Source organism: Macaca thibetana, chromosome 2 (assembly GCF_024542745.1).
Source record: "Macaca thibetana thibetana isolate TM-01 chromosome 2, ASM2454274v1, whole genome shotgun sequence".
Classification (NCBI taxonomy): Eukaryota; Metazoa; Chordata; class Mammalia; order Primates; family Cercopithecidae; genus Macaca; species Macaca thibetana.
In genome coordinates this window covers 166,771,422-166,792,675 of record NC_065579.1, presented here as the reverse complement: position 1 = coordinate 166,792,675, position 21,254 = coordinate 166,771,422, and the positions used below count along the sequence as shown (strand labels likewise).

The window sequence follows — 21,254 nt, the reverse complement described above, 5'->3', positions numbered from 1 at the left end:
AGTTTAAATTTAAAATGTATTTATGTATTGATATTGCTGTGTTTACCAGTATGTATGAGGTCATGTTTTACTGATAAAAGGGGCACTTGTAATATTTAGGAATGCCGAGGTAACTTTTTCAGATGTTTCAAATAAATATATTTAGATTCATCAAAATAGTAATAGAATTTGGGGAGTTTCGGGAATATTATAATAAGTGATCCTTGATCCTGAACCTCCCAACTCCACACATGTCTTAAGGGCCAACAGTTTCTGTTAAGTTGTGCAGCTTATCTTGTGGGAGAGTGGTTTTTTTAGATCAAGGTCAAATGCTCGTTTAGCTCTATGTTTTTCAAGGACCCTATACAGAAATAAAGAACTATGATTTTTTTTAAGGTTTTCAAAATTGTCTCTGAGTATGTATAATTTAAACTTTGCACTGCTAAAAAGCAAATTATCTGATCTTAAAGTCTTACTGGTGTTTTGCTAAATCTCTTAACACCCTCGTTGGGAGTTCAAGGATTGTCTGCATTTGGCCTGTGGCAGTTCTAATAGCAACAGTCAATTAATCAACCAATATAAAAGTGTTTATCTGACACTGACCTTGTGCTAGGCACTTTGCTAGATATTATGGGATAAACAAAGCCCTTTGAGCTAGGTAATAAATTTTAAGTGATCATGACCCTAAGGCATATCTTTTGTTTGAAAACTGAATACTGACTGTTTGTTCACCAAAATGGATACTGAAACATCAACCCAAGGGAAGCTTCCTTTTTATTTTCCCAACCAAGTGCCATGCCAGAGTAATCACTCATCCACTAAATCCTAATCAATTTTGGTGATCCAAGATTATTACTGTCTAAGGAGATAGACTTCCAGAGTGGCAACGGAAACCTTGAAGAATTCAGAAAACAGACTTGAAAACTTTCAAATAGTTTTTCTTCCAACATTTATTGAGTGCAGCACAGCATACTAGGTGCCGCGGTTGTAGAGATGAACAAGACATGGGTCTTCTGGGGGATCGTAGAGGATATTGGGGAAACCAGATCTATAGTCACAGATGGGAGTCATCTGCTCCCTAAGTGGGTATGCAGAGTGTTTGGAAGTACATAGGATGCAACCTATTTCTGCCCAAAGGAAGTGGGCAAACGGTGATTTCCCTCAGTCCCTGTAAGTGGAAAACAAAACAAAACAAACAAACAACCCTCCCGCCAAAAAACAAAAACAAAAACAAAAAAAACAGGCTTTAGTTTTAGACAGAAGTTGTAGAGGAAAGTAATGTGGATTAAAGGCCCAAAACACAGTTATTCAGAGGAACCCAGAAATAACATTGCATGCACATATGATTTAAGATTTGCCGTAGAAATAGAATTGCAGTTCAGTGGTTGAGAGGGAGGTTTTGCTGGGCTCTGATATTTCAGAGGCAAATGCTTTTCTTTGTGCTTGTATCAGGTCGTCAATGAGGGGTGATTAAAATGATCGCATTTTTCTCTTAGAGTCAGATAGCAGTTAGTTAATAGACAAGGATTAGACCCCAAGTTGTATCACAGACCAGGTATTTGCTATTTTTCTTTTAGTATTATTTTAGGCATCGGATAAATTTTTTTATATGCAAATTCATCTTTCTTGAGCTGTTTCCCTTTCCTCCCCGTTTCAAGTAGCTGATATTTTTTCATGTTCACAGTTGCAGGCCTCCATTTAGTTCGTCCATTCCGCTGCACATTATTCTTTTCCGGGGACCAGCTTCTTTGGTGACTTCTTCCCTGAAGCCCTTACTCCTGTCAGTCTCACTTAGTCAAGTTCTCGTCTCTTTATGTCTCATCACCACTGGGGTGCTTCATAGACCTAGCCCCTCTAGCCTAACTATAGACAGGGTCGGTGATGGCAGCAGAGATGACAATGATGGTGGTGGTGGTGGGAATAAAGGCAGTGCTGTAATTATATCATTTCCAGAGAGGCCGTATTTCTGACTACGAGCCCTAGAGTCAGGCTGCTTAGCTTCAATGCTAGCTCTTTCATTTCTTATTTCTGTGACCCTAGGCGAATTGCCTTACCTCTCCTAGACAAAGTCTTTCCTCACCAGTGAGACAGGAATGAAAAGAATAGTATTTACCACATCATAGGACTGTTGGGAGATTTAAATGAATTAACACATGTCATATAATAATAGCTTTAAAATGTTATGTTCTTATTTTTAAATTTTTGCCACTGTCCCCTGCCTGAAGAAAAAAAAATTATTATTTGGTAAACTCAAGTTGCTAACTGGCATGTACTAAGGATACTGTCTTTTTTGATCCCTCAAAGTTGCTGTTATTACCTTTTACAGATGAGGAAATTGAGACTTAGAAAAGTTAAATAATTTGCTCACAGTTACGTTGTCTGTATTCAAACCCACATCCGTGTCACTCCAGAATGTTTGCTCTTTAAAACTCGATGCCCCACGGGAATCATAGAACAGAGCAGGAATGCTGCTGCCATTCCTTGCGGCAGAGTCTGTGTTTATCCTAACAGAACTGTTTCAGTGGGGCAAGCATGTTTACTAGGGAACTGGGCTGGACCATCCATCTGGAGGCTTGAGTTCTAGTTTTGGCTTTCATCTGCTGCCTTTGTGACCTTGAGCAAGTCACTTAAATACATACGAGGTTCAGATTCAAATCATTAACCTGGGAATAATGGCAGAGTTGCAGAGAGGATCGAGTGAGAATATAATAATAGTAACCTTATAATAATTTATGGAAGAGAATAAGGGGCCTAGCTTACCATATGGGCATTTTAAAAAACAGAATACCTCCCCTCTGATGTTACTTGAATTTTATTTGCTACTTCTTGAAAGTGAAAGGTTTATTTCATGCTTCTGGGAATGAACCTGAGGTTTCAGACAGGGTGAACCAAGAACTTGGAAACTGAAGCTTCAGACTGTCAAACACATTAATAAGCAAAAACATTTAGTGCGGAAATAACTAATAAAAGTATAGCAGTACGGACTTGTGTGAGTGGTTGAGAGGGAGATGGATTTGACGCTAAAATGAATGAGGATCACAGATTAAAAATATATTAGGCCTCTCCTTTCTGTGACTCTTTTGTTATGTCAGAGCAGACTGAAGTTTTGTATGGAACACGTATAGTTAAATTGTTCTATACCTTACTCAGCAGTCACTATCAGTGGTCCAAAATGCATATGATCTCTAAAAATAAATTTCACAAATTTCATGTAAAGCTTACTTTTGAACAACACGGGGTTTAACATGCTGACCCCTGCACAAAAATCTGTGTGGAACTTTTGATTCCGCCAAAACTTAAATAGCCTACTGTTGACTGGAAGCCTTACCAGCAACATAAATAGTTGGTTAACATATAATTAGACTAGTATCTACATATGTTTTGTGCACTCGTGACATACCTAATTTTGTCGTAATTTTTTTGATATTTCTAGGCTTTGCAGTTCGTCTGTGAGTTTTCACAAATTGTCGCAAATCTCCAAATAGTTTTCCAATATATTTTTTTGAAAAGAATCTGTGCATAAGTGGAATCACATAGTTTAAACCTATGTTGTTTAAGAGTCAGCTGTATTTTATAGACAGCACACTCATCTCTTACTCAATCTATTTTTATTAGAATTAAACAGATCTAATTAATTTTTTTGGCTGATTTCCATGCCTACTGCAGTTAGAATGCAGAGGTTGGGGGCAGGAACCGGGGTAGGGACTTCATGCAGTCATTCAGTGTTGAGAAGTGATAGGAGGAGCCTTACCAAAAGGGGGAAAATATCCATAACATAGTAAGTTTTCTTGATATGGAATCTTTAACTAAAAAGTGTATTCACATCTTTGCACTCATGTCAGTTTTGTGAGATAGTTTAAGAAAGTAATGGTATTAACAACTTTTTATGGGGAAGAAAGTTGGGACCCAGAGAATTTCAGTGCCTCTCTCAGGGGCTAGCAGCTTATGTGAGATAAGCTAAGCCAGGAATTGAACCCAGCTCATAAGATTCCACACCTTGCAATTTCCTGGCAGAGATGCAGAGAACCAGACCAGAGCAGCCTCCTGGGTCTTGGGGGCATTATGTGTGAGTGCTCAGTGGGATTAATGTTACTGGTCATTGCCTGGGAAACACTAATAAAGGTTAAATCGTGTTAATGTGGTCCGTCTTGGGAAAGAGTTCCCCATTTTGACAACATTTTCATCTAGATTAGTTTAAAATTAGAAAACAAAACTGTTTGGTACTCAACGAGTATAACCACAAATATCTGGAACACTTAGTTGATCAAAGTGGCTCATTTCCTGAGGGTCTAAATTGCTGTTTTCTTTGGTTTGTTTGTTAGTTTTTTCACTCTGTAGTGACACTTGAAAGGTGTTTTGTGTTGTGGAATAGATGAAAAGTAAACCAGTACAGTGGCCTTTAAACACTTTTACTCCAGTAAAAGAATTTTGAAAACTATGGATTACTTTATTGACATTTGAAGTTTTTCATCGTAAGTCTAAATCATTTGCTAATGGTGTAATTGCCATTGTATTGTAAATATTGGCATTTCTGAGTAAAATTGCTGTATTCTTAAATATATTTTTCTTAAGCAAAGCCTATAACTTTATAATACTTTCTGTTATCCACTTATGAGCTACTCTTTATGTGAAATTTTTGTGTTAATTGAAACTCTTTCCACATTTTATCTTTATGTATAGTTATGTTTAAAAATCTATTATTGATTACCCTATCATATTTCTGGATAAAAAAGTTAATTTTCTGTGACCATACGGCTCCTGGTGATTTTTTTTTTTTAAAGTATCATTAGAGTGATGATTAGAACACAGTAGGTCAAAATACACATGTAAATTGCAAATCTTTGAAAAATATTAGAGATAAAAATACAATTTTCCTAGAAATTTATGTCTTTATGCATCATTGGTGTTTTTCTTCTAATTAATTCATAATTAATATATGAATATTATTGGGGAAAGAGTTCAGCATATTTTTCATTCTTTTTTACTATATACACTCTGAAATTTTGTTTACGTAAGTTGAAGAGAATGAGAGTACTTATATAGCAGTGTTACTCATTTCTTTCAATGATTTATCATTTAAAATTATTTTTAATGATTTAGTGATTTATCAGCTGACAACTCAATTAGGTCCCTTCTCCAGTTTTATTCTAAACAAAGACTGGCAAAGCCACCTGAGTTGCAAAAGAAGAGTGATTGATTAGGGCCATTCACTTTTTCACCAACAGTATTTCTTATTGTCCCCTTGTGTCCTGGCCAGAGGTATTCTTTTTTTTTTTTTTTTGGGTCCGCTACCCCAAACAATGCCCCAGAGTGAGAGGCTGATGATGGGTGAGCTGTGTGCCTTGATTTTGTAAAATGGGAGACTGAGGGGTTTGGGAAAGGGAAGGTAAGATAGGGGAATCTGTTCCCCTGGAGCATTCTCAGACAGCTCAGTTTTAGGAGAGGGTACTTGGAAAAGCTGACATGGAAATTGATTTACTACCTGTGTGCCTGCGTATCCTTTGGAAAATCATATGCTTCCAGAAGTTCACTTATCCGAGTTTGAAGACTTTTGTGATACTCATTGCTGTATTTTGGCATCTTAATTTGTTAATAAGAATTTCTAGGCTGTGTGTGTGTATATGTCCCTTAAACTTAGAACACTGCTGGCCAAGGTAAATTGTTTATGCTGTCTAGGGTAATGTCTTAGATCTTTGGTCCTGATTGTGTCTATGCATCTGTTTATAAATTGTCTTTTCCTGAGCATGAGTCTTTGCAATCCTAATTCTCTGTAAGTTTTCCAGATCAGGATTAACACTTGAACTACCTGTAACTTAGCCCCTTTTATAGCTTGCGCTAGTCTTACTCGCATTGACTAGTACTTTGGCAAAGCATATCTAAAATAGCTTAATATAGGGAACTGCTTGCAATTTTGAGTAAACAACAAACAATTGACCACAGTAAGATTACTTTCTGCCTCCTGGCTTATTTATTTTGAGTGTCAGTTTGTAAAATTACAATAGTACAAGAGACTGCAGATATAATTTATATTAATTCTTTAGTTTTACAGAAAATGAAACTAGAGAGGTTACGCCAATTGTCTGAAGTCACATAGGTGGTAGGGAAAAAGTAGAACCTATGTCCCTTAACTCCCAGTATTATAACCTTTGTTACATCACACCTTCTGCTGCCTTTTGCTAAATTGCATTCCTCACCTCAATCCTATTTAATACTATTTCTCTTGAGGGCTGATTAGCTTTTGGTGATTCAGCATTATTTTTTAAATAGAAAATCATTTACTTTCTCATTGAAGACTTTCTCAAAACAAAAATACTGCTTACCCCCTGGCAGATACTTTCTGCCCCACAACAGGACACAGCTAGGCAAGCCTGGGGCCCTCTGGCCCCAGGCAGTGGCCCTGGGGGAGGAAGGGGATATTAACAGGTCAGAGTAGAGGTGGATTGGCAGAGCGGGGGCTGGTGGGAGGTGGGAAGCTTACATCATTTCCCTGCAACTGGGCTCTGGCGGGGCTGTAAGGCCTTACTTTCCCCTGTGTAGTAGTTTACCAGATTGACAGAGATTCGTAAAAGGAAGGAAAGGTATGGCAGGATGGATGCTCACCCTGTTTATAAATCTGTGCTATTAGATGAAACTGTCAATAAGTAACTAGAAGCAGCCAGGACTGTCTGTGCTTCGCTCTCTCCCCCAGCTCAGTTCCTTTCTGCTCCGCCCCATCCCTGCTCTCTGCTGCTCAGATCAGCTTCCTGCTTCTCATGAAAGCTGTTCCCCTATAAAGCTGGTCTGCTTTCACTGAAAGAATTATATTCGTAACTCTGAGGCTGGTTTTGTGGAAGTATTGTTGGTTTGGTTTCCTTTGGGGGATGAAGGAGGAGGAAGGAATTTAAAAAAAACAGAGGGGGGCAGGCTGAAAGAGCAAAATCATCTTGAATTTTGTTGTCACATCGTGCCGGTGTTATAACCAGCTCTGTAGACTGCCGCACTGAAAACATTTCTGTGAGAGGTATGTGCTTGAAAATGGAAAGGTGACTGTTGGCTGTGGAGCAAACTGCCCGTCCAGCAACTGCTTAGATGGCTGTAAGGTCGTAATTCTAGCTAGTGTTTTGATATGGAAAGGGTAATCCTTATTTGAAACATAGCACAGTTAACCAGCTTAATGGTAAAAAAGGTTAAATATATGCTTCGTTCCCACATCAGGACTCCTGAAATGCTCGTTCAGGCTGAAAACATCTAGTCAAATCCACGGTGTTATTCCAGGCTCTTTTGGTGGCGGTTGTCTGTAAACAAGATGATGATTTTTAATATATCTCTCATTATTTATGAACCACATGACAAAGATTAATGAGAGAGACTCCGAGTAGCCTAGAAGAAGCTTCAGATTCATTAGGAGCTTTTTGCACTGACAGATGGCAAAAGTAAAAGGAAGTGGGTGATGATTTATTGTAATCTAAAGTGAAAGTTTTAAAGTTTTTAGAGGGTGTGTGTTACATCTAAGTGGAAAAATCTGGAGGGGCCACTAAAATTTAGAAGCATAGCCTATAACCATTGATGCCTGACCTATATTAAGGCCAGAAGCCTTTTGAACACACACACATGTATATTTTCAAAGGAAATTAAGAAATCTTTATAAATGTTTTTTTTCAGTAGTCAGAGAAAAGTATTAAGAACAAGAATCTAACCAACACCTAAGGAAGCATGGAGAACTGTATATTCGTTACTAAAAAGCCAGATTGTTCTGTTATAGAAAGTTTTAGAAATGTTTAAAGTAGAAAAATATATAACATTTTATCATGTACATTAGATGTGCTACTGGTAGTAGAGACCATTCAAACTACAAAGTAATTTCTACTTGATTTCAATTGTTTTATCATGGAAGATACTGGAGAACATTTGAATGTTAGTATGTTTTAAATTTATTTTACAAAACTTGGAAAATTAAATTGTTTAAATTAATTTACATACAAAGGTGCTGGCACTGTTCTTTTCCACAAAGACAGTAGTGCTTAAATCTTTGAAACCTTTTATTCATGAATAGAATACGCTGGCTGTTATAACCCAAGCTATTATAAATTCTTGAGAGTGCACCATTTAAATTTCGTGTCTTTTCAAGTATTTATAAAAAGGAGTTAATCTTCATGATCATAGAGGATAATGTTGGGCTTAACAAGTTAAAAATATTAGAAGTTCTAGAGAAGAAGAAATCTGGGAAGTAAACCTAATACAGGCCTCTGAGGAGGACTCACCTCTACCCCACAGAGAGACAAGTGACCATCCTGACTGTCCATGTGTACCTCGCTTTACTGTGCTTCACTTTATTGCACATCACAGATACTGTATTTTTTTTTACAAATTGAAGATCTGTGGCAACCCTGTGTCAAGTCTATCAGCACCGTTTTCCCAGCGATATGCCCTCGCTTCCTGTTTCTGTGTTAAATTTTGGTCATTCTTGTAACGTTTCAGATATTTTCATTATTACCATATCTGCTATGGTGATCTGTGACGAGTGATCTTTGTTGTTACTATTGTAATTGTTTTGGGGCACCACGAACTGCACCCATACAAAACTGCAAACTGAATTGGTAAAAGTTGTGTGTTCTGATTGCTCCATTCACTGGCCGTTCCCATTTTTCTCCCTCAGGCCTCCCAATTGTCTCAGACACAACAATATTGAAATTAGGCCAATCAATTACCCTGTAGTGGCCTTTAAGTTTTGAAGTGAAAGGGTCTCATGTTTCCCACTTTAAATGAAAAGCTAGAAATGATTAAGCTTATTGAGGAAGGCATGTTGAAAGGTGAGAGAGGCGAAAAGGTAGGCCTCTTACACTAGCAGCTAGCCAAGTTGTGAATGCGAAGGAAAAGTTCTTGAAGAAACTTAAAAGTACTACTCCAGTGAACACACAATGATAAGAAAGCAACAGTCTTATTGTTGATACGGAGAAAGTTTGGTCTGGATAGATCAAACCAGCCACAACACTCCCTTAAGCCAAAGACTAATCCGGAGCAAGGCCCTAATTCTCTTCAATCCTCTGAAGCCTGAGAGAGATGAAAAAGCTGCAGAAGAAAAGTTTGAAGCTGACAGAGGTTGGTTCATGAGGTTTAAGGAAAGAAACTGTCTCTATAACATAAAAGTACAAGGGGAAGCAGCAAGTGCTGATGGAGAAGCTACAGCAAGTTATCCAGAAGATGGAGCTAAGACTATTGATGAAAGCAGCTACACTAAACAACATATTTTCAATGTGGACAAAATAGCCTTCGGTTGGAGGAAGATGCTATATAGGATTTTCATAGCTAGAGAGAAGTCAATGCTTAGCTTCAAAGAGCTTCAAAGGACAGGCTGACTCTCAGCTAATGCAGCTGGTGATTTTATAAGATAAAGCCATTGCTCATTTACCATTCCAAAAATACCAGGACCCTTAAGGATTCTGCTAAATCTGTTTTGATTGAGCTTTATCAGTGCAACAGCCAAGCTTGGATGACAGCACGTATGTTCACAGCAGGGTTTACTGAATATTTTAAGCCCACTGTTGAGACCTACTGCTCAGAAAAAATGATTCCTTTCAAAATGTTACTGCTCATTGACTATGTACCTAGTCACACAAGAGCTCTGATGGAGGTGTACAAGGAGATTAATGTTGTTTTCATGCTTGCTAACACAGCATTCATTCTGTAGCCCATGGATCATGTAGTAATTTTGACTTCGAAGTCTTATTATTTAAGAAATACATTTCAGAAGGCTACAGCTGCCATAAATAGTGATTATAGTGATTGCTCTGATGGATCTGGGCATAGTCATTGAAGACCTTCTGGAAAGATTCACCATTCTCAATGCCATTAAGAATATTGGTGATTTGGCCAGACATGGTGGCTCACACCTATAATCTCAGCACTTGGGAGGCCAAGGCAGGAGGATCACTTGAGCCCAGGAGTTTGAGACCATCAGCCTGGGCAACATAGTGAGACCTTGTCTCAAAAAATACATATTGGTGATTCATTGGGAGGAGGTGAAAATATCAACATTAACAGGAGTTTGGAAGAAGTTGATTCTACCTCTCATGGATGACATTGAGGGATTCAAGCTATCAGTGGAAAGGATAACTGTAGAAGTGGTAGAAATAGCAGGAAAACTGAAATTAGAAGTGGAGCCTGAATATATGACTGAATTGCTCTAGTGTTACAATGGATACTTGAACAGATGAGGAGGAGTTGCTTCTTGTGGATGAACAAATAAACTGGTTTTTGAGATGGAATCTACTTCTAATAAAGATGCTGTGAACATTGTTGAAATGACAACAAAAGATTTAGACCTTTATGTAAACTTCGTTGATAAAGCAGTGGTGGGGTTTAAGAGGATTGATTGCAGTTTTCTTGTTTTTGTTTTTTGAAATGGAGTCTTGCTCTATCGCCCAGGCTGGAGTGCAGTGGCGAGATCTCGGCTCACTGCAATCTCTGCCTCCCAGGTTCATGCCATTCTCCTGCCTCAGCCTCCCGAGTAGCTAGGACTACAGGTGCCCGCCACCACACCCGGCTAATTTTTTTGTATTTTTAGTAGAGACGGGGTTTCACCCTGTTAGCCAGGATGGTCTCGATCTCTTGACATTGTGATCCGCCCGCCTCAGCCTCCTAAAGTGCTGGGATTATAGGCATGAGCCACCGTGCCCAGCCTGATTCCAGTTTTGAAAACAGTGTGTAAAATGCTATCAAACCACATCTCCTGGTACATACAGATCTATCTTTTGTGAAAGGAAGAGTCAATGCATTAAATTTCCTTGTTACCTTATTTTTTATTTATTTATTTTTTTGAGATGGAGTCTCGCTCTGTCACCCAGGCCGGAGTGCAGTGGTGGGATCTCAGCTCAGTGCAACCTCCACATCCCAGGTTCAGGTGATTGTCCTGCCTCAGCCTCCTGAGTAGCTAGGATTACAGGTGCATACCACCATGCCTGGCTAATTTTTGTAATTTTAGTAGAGATAGGGTTTCACCATGTTGGCCAGGATGGTCTTGATCTCCTGACCTCGTGATCCACCCACCTCGGCCTTCCAAGGTGCTGGGATTACAGGTGTGAACCACCGCACCTGGCCTCCTTGTCATCTTATTTTAAGAAATTGCCACAGCCACCCTGACATTCGGCAACCACCACCTTGATCTGTCAGCAGCCATCAACATGGAGGCAAGACCCCTCAGCAGCAAAGAGTATGACTTGCTGAAAGCTCAGATGATCACTAGTATTTTTAAAATATAAGATATTTTAAAATTTAGTACATACTTCTTTTTTTTTTTTTGTAATAATATTATTTGCGTACTTAATATAGTACAGTATCGTGTAAATCTAATTTTTGTATGCACTGGGAAACCAAAAAGTTGGTGTGACTTGCCTTATTGTGATACTCGCTTTATTATGGTGGTCTGGAACTGAACCCATATTATCTCCAAGGATTGCCTGTCTTTACCTTGGTCATTCTCAAATGTAGCTGCATATTAGAATCCCCAGGGAAGTTTTTAATTCCTCCCATTGCCCAGGCCTTTCCCGAGAGATCTTAATTTAATTGCTTGGGGATGGGGCCTGGGCATTGATAGTTTTAAAACTATTCCCAGGTGTTTCTAATGTGTAGTCAGACTTGACAGTTGCATTGCCTGAACATACCTAGTGCTGTCGCAGCCTGTTCTGTGTTGGGTACTGTTTGTATCTGCTTTGGTTTGTGTCCTCTTAGGTCGGAACTCTTCTGTCACTGAGCAGCTCATCACATATTTAATATAATCTCTCCATCAAGACTTAGCTTTCCCAGCCTAAATAGTCCTACTTCCTGCAGTCTTCGGGACTTGTTTTCTAGGTTCTTCCCTATTCTGGTCACTCCCCTTCCTGGAATTGCTGGTTTGTCACTATCACTCTTAAATAGGGTACTTTCAGGACTGAGCCTATCATTCTAGATGTCTGGGGCCCAGCAGAGGATGCAGAGGGTACAGTAAAGCTGTAACTCCATGGTTCTGTACATGCCACTTCTGTTATTGGTGGCTAAGATTACATTAGTTTTTTTGGCAGTCATGTCACACTGTTGACTCATGTGGAGCTCAAAGTCAGCTCAAGCCCTTAGTTCCTTTTCAAGTACATAAACGGCTTAAATCAGGCCTCTCCTTCCCCATACTTACATGGCTCCCCTCCCCCTCCCCCCACTTTATTGCCAGGATTTACATTTTTCCTTTTGAAACATAAGAGGAAAAAGCAGTGGATCAGTTATTCCACACAGGGAAATAATACATCGAAACTGAATGCCAGAAATGTATTACATGTATATAGCAACAATTTTAAAGAATGATCCAGGCCCTTCATTTGGATCCACAGTTAAATATATTCTTATTTCAGTTCATCTTTCCAGTGTGCCTTTTGATTCATTACTCAAAACTCGCTGTTTAGAGTTAAGAATTTACTTGACTACATAGCTTGTTTTAATGTTTGTATTCAGTACTTGGTGAGATGCCTTTTCACAATCAAAATACATTATAACCATTGCATTCTCCTGAACTATTGGCATGCCACCTTTATTTTAAAAGGAAATGTGTTGTATCTGTCATAACATTCTTGATTAACAACATAAGGCAATATTTTGTGAATAAGCAGGTGATTTGTGTATAGTTCACTACCATCAAGCCTAGAACCCAAATCTAACTCTACTGGTCCCCACTTCAGTACTCTTTGTATCAAACTGCAATAGCTGATGCAATTTGTCATTTAGGATAAGACTTCAAAGAAAACTAAAAGGAAACAGAAGCTTCCATGGATTCTTCACTTTCTTTTTTTTTGGGAGGGGGGGCATTTAATATTAAACCGCACAGCATTTTAACATATAGCTCAGTCATGGATTTGTTAGTCACTCAGTGTTCTGCCCAAAGCAATAAAAAGAGGAGTAAAATAACTAGCCAACATTCCTAAGTTAACTGCAGAGAATAGTTTTCTTAGGAATTAGGGCATCCAAATTTTTACTTTCCTTGGAGAGTTAGATAGCCCTTCCTCCTCCTACCACCCTCTCACCACCCAAACACACAGTTGATGGTTCAGTAATATCATTTTGCTCTTAATAAATCACAGTATGAGAACTTTTGTATATAAAGGGAGAGGCATATATGTCCCATCTCCTCATTTTGCAGATGAAGAAATGGAAGCACAGGAAGTGAAGGCTTGCTGTAGCCATAGTGCTTAGCCAGGGTTCTTAGTACATAAGACATGCTTAGTAATTACCTGGATACTGAGCAGCTTTCTTCAGTACTATTTTCTTGTTCACATGGGAATTGGATTTTACCTTTCTTGTCCCCAGCCTTTGCTCTTGGATACTCATTGCCTTAACTGTTGAAAATGGAACAGATTTTTCAAGAATACCTATTAATTTCGAAAATCTCCAATGATATAGTAAAAGTGCAGATAACCAGGTTTATTTTTCCTGCCCTTGACTTATAGGAAAATAAGCTCTTTTTCTTCCCTTTAAAAATTGATTTTAAATAGTTGTGGTTGAAAAAAGAGGAGTTTCCAAAGAATTAATAGCCTAGGGTCAGTTTGTATACATATATAACCCAAATGTTCACATCTTTGTTTGGGTCCTGTGAGAAATAATGTTCACAGCAATGCTTATCCTAATATATGGTGAGACCCATGGTCGACGGTGGGAGATTTAATTATGTTCACTATATTGTACTTACTAAAGCAAGGAAGTATACTTTAATATATTTTAAAATGGTTTGCAATAGCAGATGTTTGAAACAAAAAGGCTTCAGAAGTAAAATTAGTCAACCAGACTGGGCTATTCCTTCAGCCTTTTGGTTAATACAGGTTGATTGTGTTCCTTCATAGTTTGGAAGCCCCTGGTTTTATTAACCTGAGGCTGGCATAATATCATCATAATACCATGTGATGCTACACTTTTGAAACATCCCTTGCTTTCTCTACCCCAGTATTTCCAAGTGTCTGTTTCCTATTTTGTAGGATATTTTATATTACTCAATTAATATTGGTTATATTTTTACATGGCTATTTCTCTCTTTTTAAAAATGTTTTATTTTGAATTTTTGTGGGTACCTTATAGATACATACATTTATGGAGTATATGGGATATTTTGATATAGGCACACAGTGTATAATAATCACATCAGGGTAAATGGGGTATCCATCACCTCAAGTCTTTATCCCTTGTGTTACAGACGATCTGATTATACTCTTTAGTTATCTTTAAATGTATGATTAAATTATTATTGACTGTAGTCACCATGTTGTGCTATCAACTACTAGATCTTATTCCTTATAACTACATTTTTGTACCCATTAACCATCCCCACTTCCCCCTCAACTCTCTGGTAACCATCATTCTACTTACTCTATTTCCAATGGTTCAGTTGTCTTAATTTTTAGCTTCCCCAGATTAGTGAAAACATATGATGTTTGTCTTTCTGTGCCTGGCTTATTAACATAATGACCTCCAGTTTCATCCATGTTGTTGCAAATAACAAGATCTTATTCTTTTTTTTTTTTGAGATGGAGTCTCACTCTGTTGCCCAGGCTGGAGTGCAGCGGCACTGTGTTGGCTCACTACAACCTCTGTCTCCTGGGTTCAAGCAATTCTGCCTCAGCCTCCTGAGTAGCTGGGATTACAGGTGCCCACCACCATGCCTAGCTAATTTTTATATTTTTGATAGAGACAGGGTTTCACCGTGTTGGCCAGGCTGGTCTCAAACTCCTGACCTCAGGTGATCCACCCACCTCAGCTTCCCAAAGTGCTGGAATTACAGGTGTGAGCCACTGGGCCCGGCCAAGATCTTATTCTTTTTTAAGATTGAATAGTATTCCATTGTGTATGTGTACCACATTTTCTTTGTTCATTCATCTGCTGATAGACACTTAGGTTGCTTCCAAACCTTGGCTGTTGCAAGTAGTGCTGCAATAAACACGGGAGTGCAGGTATCTATTTGATATATTGATTTGCTTTCTTTTAGGTAGTATATATCTGCAGTGGGGTTGCTAGATCATGTGGTAGCTCTATTTTTAGTTTTCTGAGGAACCTCCCAACCGTTCTCCATAGTGGTTGTACTAATTTACATTCCCACCTGCGACGTACAAGGGTTTCCTTTTCTCCGTATCCTTGCCAGCATTTGCTGTTGCCTGTCTTTTGGATAAAAGCCATTTTAACAGGGGTGAGATGATACCTCATTGTAGTTTTTATTTCCATTTCTCTGATGATGAGTGATGTTATGTACCTTTTTATGTACCTGTTGCTGTTTGTATGTCTTCTTTTGAGAGATGTCTAGTCAGATCTTTTGGCCATTTTAAAATTAGTCTTTCTTTAGAGTTATTTGAGCTCCTTATATATTCTGGTTATAAATCCCTTGTCAGATGGACAGTTTGCAAACATTTTCTCTCATTTTGTGGGTTATCTTTTCACTTTGCTGATTGTTTCCTTTGTTGTGCAAGGAACTTTTTGACTCGATGTGATCCTATATGTCCGTTTTCTCTTTGGTTGCCTGCGCTTATGGGGTATTACTCAAGAAATCTTTGCCCACTCCAAAGTCCTGGTAAGTTTCTCCAATTTTTTTCTTTTAGTAGTTTCATAGTTTGAGATCTTCGATTTAAGTCTTTAATACATTTATCCATTTTGATTTTATTTTTGTATATGGTGAGATATATGAGTCTAGTTTCATTCTTCTGCATATGGATATCATTTTCCCAGGACCGTTTATTGAAGAGACTGTCCTTTCCCCAGTGTATGTTCTTGACATCTTTGTCAAAAATGAGTTCACCGTAGATGTATGGATTTGTTTCTGGGTTCTCTATCCTGTTCTATGTCTATGTGTCTGTTGTGCCAGTTCTGTGCTGTTTGGTTACTGTAGCTCTGTAGTGTAATTTGAAGTCAGTTAAGGTGATTCCTCCAGTTTTGTTCTTCTTTGCTCAGGATGAGTTTGGGGCTAGTCTGGGTCTTTTGTGGTTCTATATAAATTTTAGAATTTTTTTTCTATTTCTATAAAGAATGTCATTGCTGTTTTGAGAGGGATTATATTGAATCTGTAGATTGCTTGGGTAGTATGGACATTTTAATAATATTAATTCTTACAATCTTTGAACATGGAGTATCTTTTCATTTTCTTGTGTCCTTTTTGATTTCTTTTACCAATGTTAAATAGTTTTCATTGTAGAGATCTTTCACTTCTTCGGTTAATTCTATGTATTTAATTTTATTTTTGGCTACTATAAATTGGATTACTTTTTTGACTTCTTTTTCAGATTGTTCACATATAGAAATGCCATTGTTGGCATATAGAAATGCTGCTGATTTTAGTATGCCGATCTTGTATCCTGCAAATTTACTGAATCTGTTTATCAGTTTTAATAGTTTTTGGGTGAATCTTTAGGATTTTCCTAATATAAGATCATATCATCTGCAAACAAGGATAATTTGACTTCTTCCTTTCCAATTTGGGTGCCCTTTATTGCCTTTTCTTGTCTGATTGCTCTGGTTAGGACTTCTAATACTCTTAACAGTGGTGAAAGTAGGCATCTTTGTCTTGTTCCAGATCTGAGAGGAAAGGCTTTTAGTTTTTTTCATCCTGTTGATATGATGTATCACATTGATTGATTTGCATATGTTGAGCCATCCTTGCATCCCTGGGGTAAATCCCGCTTGATTATGATGAATGATTTTCTTAATGTGTTGTTGAATTCAATTTGTTAGTATTTTGTTGAGGACTTTTGCATCAGTGTTCCTCAGGGATATTGGCCTATACTTTTCTTTTTTTGATGTGTCTTTATTTGGTTTTGGTATCAGGGTAATACTGGCCTTGAAGAATGAGTTTGGAAGTATTCCCATCTCCTCTATTTTCCGGAATAGTTTCAGTGGCATTCGTATTAGTATATTTGGTAGAATTCATCTGTGAAACCATCAGGTTCCAGGCTTTTCTTTGCTAGAAGAATGTATTATGGCTTTGATCTCATTACTTGTTATTAGTCTTTTCAAGTTTGGGATTTCTTTATCATTCAATATGGATAAGTTGTATGAGTCTATGTGTCTAGGAAATTATCCATCTCTTCTAATTTTCCAATTTATTGGTAGGTAGTTGGTCATAGTAGCCTCTAGTGATTCTTTGAATTTCTGTGGTGTTGGTTGTAATGTCCTTTTCATCTCTTATTTTATTTATTTGATTATTCTCTTTTTTTGTTAGCCTGGCTAAAGGTTTGTCAATTTATTTATCTTCAAAAAAACCAGCTTTTCATTTATTGATATTTTGTATTGTTTTCTTTATTTCAATTTCATTTATTTCTACTCTGATCTTTATTTCTTTCCTTCCACTTTAGGTTTGGTTTGCCCTTGCTTTTCTGGTTCTTTAAGATGCATCAACATGTAGTTTATTTGAACTTGTTCTTCTTTTGATTGTAGACACTTATAGCTATAAAATTCCCTCTTAGTACTGCTTTTGCCTGCATCCCATAGGTTTATGTTTCCATTATCATTTGTTTCAAGAAATTTTTCAATTTCCTTCTTAATTTCTTCCTTGACCTACTCATCATTCAAGAAGACATTGTTTAATTTCCTGTGTTTAAGTTTCTTTTATTATTGATTTCTAGTTTTATTCCATTTTGTGGTCAGAGAAAATGCTTACTATTATTTTGAAAGTTTTAAGATTTGTTTTTTGGCCTAAGATATGGTTTATTTTTTAGAATGATCCATGTGCTAAGGAGAAGAATGTGTATTTTGCAGCTATTGGATGAAGTGTTCTGTGTATATCCATTAGGTCCATTTGATCTGTAGCACAGATTAAATCCAATGTTTCTTTGTTAATTTTCTCTCTGGATGATCTGTCCAATGCTGAAATTGGGGTGTTGAAGTCTCCAGCTCTTATCGTATTGGTCGGTCTCTCTTTCTCTCTGTCTCTCTCTCTCTCTCCCTTTCTTTCTTCTCTCTCTCTTTCTCTTTAGCTCTAATAATATTTATGTATCTGGGTATTCCAGTGTTGGGTACATATGTATTTACAATTATTAGATTCTCCTGTTGAATTAACTATTTTATCATTATATAGTGATCTTCTTTTTCTCTTCTAGTTTTGGTCTTGAAACCTATTTTGTCTGACATAGGTATAGGCACTCCTGCTCCTTTTGTTTGGTTTCTACTTCCATGGATTGTCTTTTCCCCCTCCCTTTATTTTAAGTATTTGTGTGTCTTTATATGTGAAGTATGTTTCGTATAGGCCACAGATCATTGGTTTTTTTTTTTTTTTTAAGCATTTAGTCACTATGTCTTCTGATGGGAGAGTTTAGTCCATTTACATCATACATTATTATTGATAAGTTAAGACTTACTCCTGCCATTTTGTTATTTGTTTTGTGGTTTTGTGGTCCTCTTTTCTTTTTTTTCTTACTTTTCGTCTTCCTTTTAGTGAAGGTGATTTTCGCTGGTGGTATGTTTGAATTTATTGCTTTTTATTTTTTGTTTATCTGGTGTATGTTTTTAGGTTTGAGGTTACCATGAGACTTGCAAATAATATCTTAGAACCTATTATTTTAAACTGATAACAAGTTCACACTGTTTGCCTTAACAAACAAGCAAAATGAGAACTATTAAAAACTGTATATTTTAATTTCATCTCCCTGCTTTTTAACATTTTGTTTTTTGTATTTATATCTTATTATACGGTGCGTGTCTTGAAAAGTTGTTGTATTTTTTATTACTTCATATTTTCGTCTTTCTACTTAAGATTGTTGTCTTTACATACCACAATTACAGTATTATAATATTCTGTGTTTTTCTTTGTACTCTTACTATCAGCCATGAGTTTTATTCCTTCAGATGATTTCTTCTTGCTCATAATCTTTTTCTTTCAGATTGAAGAACTTCCTTTAGCATTTCTTGTAGGACAGATTTGGTGTTGAAATTTCTCAGCTTTTGTTTGTTTGGGGGAGTCTTTATTTCTCCTTTATGATTGAAGGATTATTTTCACCAGATATACTATTCTAGTGTGAAAGTTTTTTGTCTTAAGCATTTTAAATATGTCACGCCACTATCTCCTGGCCTGTGAGGTTGCCACTGAAAAGTCTGCTGCCAGACATATTGGAGCTCCGTTGTATGTTATTTGTTTCTTTCCTCTTGATGTTTTTAGGATCCTTTCTTTACCCTTAACCTTTGAGAGTTTGAATATTAAATGCCTTGAGGTAGTCTTCTTTGGGTTAAATCTGCTTGGTGTTATATAACCTTCTTATACTTGGATTTTGATATCTTTCTCTAGGTTAGGAAGTTCTCTGTAATAAACCCCTGGAATAAGCTTTCTACCCCTCTCTTTCTACCTCCTCTTTAAGTGCAGTAACTCCTAGATTTTCCTCTTTGAAGTTTTCCAGATCTTGTCGGCATGCTTTATTCTTTTTTTCTTTCTCTCTCCTCCGATCATGTATTTTCAGAGAGCTTGTCTTCATTCTCACTAATTCTTCTGCTTGATCAATTCTACTATTTAGAGACTCTGATACATTCTTTAGTTGGTGAGTTGCATTTTTCAATTCCAGATTTTTGCTTGATTTTTTAAAATTATTTCAGTCTCTTTATTACATTTATCTGATACGATTCTGAATTTCTTCTCTGTTATTTTGAATTTCTTTGAGTTTCCTCAAAACATATTTTGAATTCTCTGTCTGAAAGGTCACATAACTCTGTGGTCACATAGCCCTGTCTCTCTGTGCTTGACCCCTGGTGCCTTAGTTTGTTTGGTGACATCATGTTTTCTTGGATGGTCTTGATGTTTGTGAATGTTCGTTGGTGTTTGGGCATTGAAAAGTTGGGTATTTACTGTAGCCTTTGCAGTCCAGGTTTGTTTGTACCTGTCCTTATTAAGAAGGCTTTCCAGGTATTAGAAGGGTCATGGGTATTGTGATCCATTTTTTGTCACAGTAGTTGTGTCTGTATTAGGGGGCACCTCAAGCTCAGCAATGCTGTGGTTCTTGCAGATTTGTAGAGGTACTACCTTGGTGATCTTGGATAAGATCCAAAAGAATTCTCTGGGTTAGCAGGCAGAGACTGTTGTTCTCTTTCCTTACTTTCCCCCAAACAAGCGGAATCTCTTTGTCTATGCTGAGCTCTCTAGAGCTGGGGGATGGGTGACACAAGCACCCCTGTGGCCAGCACCACCTTAATTGTTCTAGGTCAGACCTGAAGCCAGCACAGCACTGGGTCTTGCCGAGGCCTGCTGTAACCACTGCTTGTCTACTGCCTATGTTCACTCAAGGCCTTAGGGCTCCACAATCAGCAGATGGTCAAGGCAGGCAGTCTTGTGTCCTTCTGTTCAGGGTGGCAAATTCCCCAGGCCCTGGGTGGATCCAGAGATGCTGTCTGGGAACCAGAGCCTGGAGTCAGAAACCTGAGAGGTATACCTGGTACTCTGTTCTACTGCAGCTAAGCTGTTACTGAAACCACAAGACAAAGTCCTTCTCACTCTTCCCTCCCCTCTCCCCAGGCAGAGGAGTCTCTCTGTGTCCACAACCACCACCACAGGCCCACGGGGAGTAGTGCCAGGGTACCGCTGATGTGCACTGAAGGCCTCAAGCACTCTTTAGTCAGCTTGTGGTGAATGTTGCCAAGCCTGGGTGTTACTCTTTAGGGCACTGGGCTCGCCTCTGGCCCAGGGTAGGTCAGAAATGGATGGCTATTTCTTTTATCTCGTATCCTAAAATACATTCCTGTTATCGTTTTATTATTCTCATGTCTCATAATGATGCTTTTAATCAGATGTTTTTAACAGGAAATAAAATTTGAATATATATACAACCATGATGAACCATGTATATATGTGTGAACTATATAGAATTGTACAGTTGAAAACTGTAATGTGTGACAAATAGATAAAATATAATTACTAGTAGAATTAGTTAATTCTTGAGTGGTACTTATGAAGTATTCATATTAATTTGATAACAGAAATAAGATATCAGGGAAAAACCCATCACATTGGGAAACAGAGATTCAATACACATGCTTTTTGTTGTAGAATTTTAAAATGTAGAGATTTAAAACCCTAACCTCTGAAAATTATTATTCAGAGATTGCTTATAGACATATCTTCTATAGCTTCCAACAAATTATTTTGTACATGGCACATTGCAACAGTCATTTTCCTATTTTTTTCTTTGTTAATTGTTTTTATTATTACTGTTAAGAGACTGAGTGGAGCTCAATAAACTTTAGAAAGAATACTGTATAGCTGAAGTTCAGGGTCAACATACATACCATGTTTTTGTTTTTGTTTTTTGTTTTTTGTTTTTTTTTTGAGA

At 37.6% G+C, this 21,254-nt stretch overlaps 1 protein-coding gene across 15 annotated transcripts in view; it reads left to right on the top strand.

Moving 5' to 3' along the window:
• The window catches only part of BBX (BBX high mobility group box domain containing), a 273,907-nt gene that overhangs the window by 65,690 nt on the left and 186,963 nt on the right, over positions 1–21,254 (top strand). Inside the window, exon 1 of one of the 15 annotated variants that reach the window (XM_050781990.1) lies at positions 6,587–6,979. The exons of 13 other annotated variants lie outside the window; for them this stretch is intronic. The gene's annotated coding sequence lies outside the window, so the exon portion shown is untranslated. Of the gene's footprint in view, positions 1–6,586; positions 6,980–21,254 lie in introns of those variants that run through there. One more of the 15 variants, XM_050781988.1, reaches the window with a different exon arrangement.